The sequence below is a fragment of the Mandrillus leucophaeus genome, unplaced genomic scaffold (genome assembly GCF_000951045.1).
Source record: "Mandrillus leucophaeus isolate KB7577 unplaced genomic scaffold, Mleu.le_1.0 Scaffold33, whole genome shotgun sequence".
Classification (NCBI taxonomy): Eukaryota; Metazoa; Chordata; class Mammalia; order Primates; family Cercopithecidae; genus Mandrillus; species Mandrillus leucophaeus.
This window is the reverse complement of record NW_012103476.1, coordinates 2,084,141-2,089,495: the sequence shown is the minus strand read 5'-3', so window position 1 is coordinate 2,089,495 and position 5,355 is coordinate 2,084,141. Positions and strand designations below refer to the sequence as shown.

The 5,355-nt window shown below is 41.1% G+C and overlaps 1 pseudogene across 1 annotated transcript; it reads right to left on the bottom strand.

Moving 5' to 3' along the window:
* Positions 1 to 1,349: 1,349 nt before the first annotated feature.
* Positions 1,350 to 3,364, bottom strand: LOC105545466 (annotated as a pseudogene). The gene has a single exon (XR_001006927.1). The product of XR_001006927.1 is annotated as a heat shock cognate 71 kDa protein pseudogene (transcript).
* Between the last annotated feature and the right edge of the window lie 1,991 nt (positions 3,365 to 5,355).

The following is a 5,355-nucleotide window of genomic DNA, read 5'->3' as shown; positions in this document are numbered from 1 at the left end:
TGCTTAGGATTGTCTTGGCTATATGAACTCTTTTTTGCTTCCATATGAAAGTTAAAGTAGTTTTTTCTAATTCTGTGAAGAAAGTCAATAGTAGCTTGATGGGAATCGCATTAAATCTGTAAATTAATTTGGGGAGTATGGCCATTTTCACGATATTGACTCTTCCTATCCATGAGCATGGAATGTTTTTCATTTTGTTTGTGTACTCTCTTATTTCTTTGAGCTGTGGTTTATAGATCTCCTTGAAGAGGTCCTTCATATCCCTTGTAAGTTGTATTCCTAGGTATTTTATTCTCTTTGTAGCAATCATGAATGGGAGTTTGCTCATGATTTTGCTATCTGTTTGTCTATTACTGGTGCACCTGAATACTTGTGATTTTTGCACATAGATTTTGTATCCTGAGACTTTGCCGAGATTTTGGGCTGAGACAATGTATCCCAGAACTTAAAGTATAAAAACAAAACCAAACACCGCATGTTCTCACTCATAGGTGGGAACTGAACAATGAGATCACTTGGACTCGGGAAGGGGAACATCACACACCGGGGCCTATCATGGGGAGGGGGGAGGGGGGAAGGATTGCACTGGGAGTTATACCTGATGTAAATGACGAGTTGATGGGTGCTGATGAGTTGATGGGTGCAGCACACCAACATGGCACAAGTATACATATGTAACTAACCTGCACGTTATGCACATGTACCCTAGAACTTAAAATATAATAATAATAATAATAAAATAAATAAATAAAAACAAAGAAAAAGATTTAAGTCAACATATTGAGCAGAATAAGTAACAACAAACTAAATATTTTCAACAAAAAAGATTAAAAGAAGATGAGTTTAAGCCTGTTACAATGCACTGCTCTTCATCATATCTCAGATTCATAAAACATAAATCTGATTATGTGCTTTCTCTAAAGGAAGGTCACTTTTACTGGAAAATTGAAAAGTACTAGGATAATTGGTTAATTCAATTCATATGTTTTTGAAGACGATAGATTGACATCCACTACAATTATCTAGATTGACATCCACAGCAATTATCCTTTAGATAATTGTATCTATGTATCCACACATACATGGACTTTCTTAGAACTAACTCAATTCTATGTTCTTTCTTTTTTTGGTGCCAATTTTAAATAGTTTTATTTAATTCCACTTACAATACAGTGTTTATAAAGTGCAATGTTATTTCCTTCCCCTGTGCACGTTCCATATTCAAGTATTGAGAATGTCCAGTGACTTACTATAGCAGCTCAACTGTTTTAAACTGCCACAGAATTTGCTGCAAATTTAGCTCTTTCAAATGTTTTAAATTTGTGGAACAATGCTGCTTCTATACTTGGGTTGGCTTAATCAACCTCTTCAATGGTGGGCCCTGAGGAAGCACCACCAGAGGGAGGAGCTCCACTACCAGGGAATCCCCCAGGCATTCCTCCTGGCATGCCTCCTGCACTCTGGTACAGCTTGGTGATGATGGGGTTGCAAACTTTCTCCAGCTCTTTCTGCTGATGTTCACATACTTCCTTTTCAGCAGTCTGATTCTTATCGAGTCAGTTGATAATTTCATTACACTTGTCCAGAATCTTCTGTTTGTCCTCATCGTTAATCTTGCCTTGAAGTTTCTCATCTTCGACAGTTGCTTTCATGTTGAATGCATAGGACTCAAGTGAATTCTTGGATGACACCTTGTCCCTCTGCTTCTCATCTTCAGCTTTGTACTTCTCAGCTTCCTGGAACATACGTTCAATGTCTTCCTTGCTCAAACGACCCTTGTCATTAGTAACAGTAATCTTATTCTCTTTTCCTGTATTCTTGTCCACAGCAGAGACATTGAGGATACCATTGGCATCAATGTCAAAAATGACTTCAATCTGAGGAACACCTCAGGGTGCAGGAGGTATGCCCATGAGTTCAAACTTGCCAAGCAAGTTGGTATCCTTGGTCATGGCACACTCACCTTCATAAACCTGAATAAGCAGACCAGGCTGGTTGTCAGAATAGGTAGTGAAGGTCTGTGTCTGCTTGGTAGGAATGGTGGTATTACGCTTGATGAGGATGGTCATGATACCACCAGCAGTTTCAATACCAAGGGAAAGAGGAGAGACATCAAAGAGCAGCAAATCTTGAACATTTCCAGACTTGTCTCCAGACACAATGGCTGCCTGGACAGCTATACCAGATGCAACAGCTTCATCAGGGTTGATGCTCTTATCAGTTCTTTTCCACTGAAGAAGTCTTGGAGAAGCTTCTGAATCTTGGGGATAAGAGTAGAACCACCAACGAGGACAATATCATGAATCTGTGACTTGTCTAGTTTGGCATCTCGAAGGGCTTTCTCTACTGGGTCCAGGGAGCCGTGGAACAGGTCAGCATTCAATTCTTCAAACTGGGCATGGGTAATGGAGGTATAGAAGTTGATTCCTTCATAGAGAGAATCGATCTCAATACTGGCCTGGGTGCTGGAAGAGAGTATGCTTAGCACGTTCAAAAGCAGTACAGAAGCGTCTTACAGCTCTCTTGTTCTCACTGGTGTCCTTCTTATGCTTGCGCTCGAACTCAGCAATAAAATGGTTGACCATTCGGTTGTTAAAATCTTCTCCACCCAAGTGGGTGTCTCTGGCTGTAGACTTGATCTCAAAGATTCCATCCTCAATAGTGAGGACTGACACTTCGAAAGTGCCACCTACCAGGTCAAAGATCAGTACGTTTCTTTCTGCTCCAACCTTTTGGTTTAACCTGTAAACAATAGCAGCAGCAGTTGGCTCATTAATAATTCTAAGTATATTGAGACCAGCAATAGTTACAGCATGTTTGGTAGTCTGACACTGAGACTCATTAAAGTAAGCTCGCACTGTGACCACAGCATTGGTAACAGTCTTCCCAAGGTAGGCTTCTGCAATTTCCTTCATTTTTGCCAGAACCACAGAGGATACCTCCTCTGGATAGAAGCTTTGGTCTCTCCCTTGTATTCTACTTGGACCTTGGGCCTGCCAGCATCATTCCCCACCATGAAGGGCCAATGCTTCATATCAGATTGGACAACAGCATCATCAAATCTGCATCCAATCAGACGTTTGGCATCAAAAACTGTGTTGGTGGGGTTCATTGCAACTTGATTCTTTGAAGCATCACTGATCAACCATTCGGTGTACGAAAAGGCAACATAGCTTGGAGTGGTTCGGTTTCCCTGATCATTGGCAATTATCTCTACTTTTCTGTGCTGGAAAACACCGATACAAGAGTAGGTGGTGCCAAGATCAATACCAACTGCAGGTTCCTTGGACATGGTTGCTGGTGTGTAGGCCTGGCTCCGAAAAAGAAGAAAGCCACAGAAGCCCCCAGAGCTGCAGGCGAATTCAATGAGTGTTTAGTGTCCTTTCATATCAAAGTATGGCAGTATTTTTACAGAGTGTTAATTCATGTGTTTATTTGAGGTCACTTGTTGCTGAGATGATTTATAATTTTTCACTCCTACTGCCAAACTTAGTTTTAAGAATTTTTTCCACTTTATCTTTGCTAGGTTTTAGCAACTTAAGTTATGTTCATCTCTGTGTGGGAATGTCTGTTGTTCACTCAGCACTATTTTCACCCCCTCCTACACTCTTCCCTGGGGAACACAGGGTAATCCCTTTTAGTTGTGCTGTAAGTTAGGCTTTGCTGATGAGAGGCGTTGAGAGCCATCATTCCTGCTGGTACAATGACTCACCTGTTAGAATTACACCTGTAATCCTAACACTTTGGGAGGCCGAGGAAGGTTGATCAGGGGACACTGGGAGTTGGAGACCAGCCTGGTCAACATGGTGAAACCTCGTCTCTACTGAAAATACAAAAATTAGCTGGGCATGATGGTGGGTGCCCGTAATCCCACCTACTTGGGAGGTTGAGGCAGGAAAATCTCTTGAACCCAGGAGGCAGAGGTTGCAGTGAACCGAGATCATGTCTTTGCACTCCAGCCTGGGAGACAGAGCAAGACTCCATCTCAAAAATTAAAAAAATAAAATAAAATAAAATAAGAAAGCCATTATTCTTTAGTGCATTCTCCAGGTAGGCAAGTACTAGGAGATCTATAGACATTAGATGTGAGATTTTGCTCTATGCTTCCAGATGAGCAAATTGTTCATTTTGGCTCTACCAGCAGCTGAGATAATATGCCAGGTGTTTCTTGGGACTTGGATCCCCCCGCTCTTCCAAACTACCATGCAAGCTTCCAATTGTCTGTATTATATTTCTTCCTATTAAATACACCCAGAGTGTTATTTGTTTGCCTGGCCTATATAGTGCCTGTTTTAATATTTACATGTAGGTTTGAGATCTAATATTATCCTTCACATTAGCATGAAACAGGCTTCAGATATGTTTACTCCCTGCTTTTTCCATGTTTTCTATAGCTAGCTATGATATCTTGACAAATGGTAAAATTATCAAATACCTGTAATAGAATGCTTAAATTTAACTCTCGTGGTCTGAGTTTCAATTGAGGTGCCAATATCCTTTATGAGAGTCCAAAATAGACAAATCAACATGCATAGTTAACAACAACAGCAAAAACACATCCAAACTTATCTCATGACTCTTAAGCATTGCTTTCTTTTTCAACTAACATTTAAAAAAATCAGAAAAGCTGAATGATTGTGGGAGGCTATTTTGCAGAAAGGAACACTGTTATTTCCATCCCATCTCCCAGGAAGGAGAAGGGAGTGATACTCCTCCCTTCAGTTAAAGGGCAGCTGGATTCTCTAGAGCTTCAGCAGCTCCATCTGCATTTGGGATCATTCTGGTCTGTGGACTTCTAGTAGGGCAGGGCCAAGAGAGTCTTAACACCCTGGACTGCCCTGATACTCCAGAGTGGTGAAACAAAAGATATGTTTTCTTCATGACTCAGATACATGCCATGTAGGAGGGAGTAATCTGGGGAGCAGTTATGTCCTGTCCTGTCCAATAAGGCTACCTAGATAGGTGGGAAATCTCAACAAAAAGGAGCTGCAGGGGGCTACCAGGTGCCTAGGGCTAAGGAGTGTTATACGTAACCACTTTTATTAAAGATGCAGAGATGTTTCCATTCAAAATGAGATAACTGCAGGAGAGAGGAGACTAAGAATGAGATTTCAAAAGAAACGTTTGCCAGATTCTGTGAGTGTATCCAAGTCATCATGGCACCCAATCAAATAAAAGGTTCCCTGTTCCCTTTCCTGTGGCTGGTACCACTTCCCACTTAACCAACACTGGTGCACAGATATACTAGCTAGCTAATTTGGGGGAGGGAGTGAGCAAAAAGGAAAATAAATGCAAGTCACTGAACCCAACAGTCTGACCCTTAAATCTTCTTGTCTTATGGAGTAGACTTTCAAA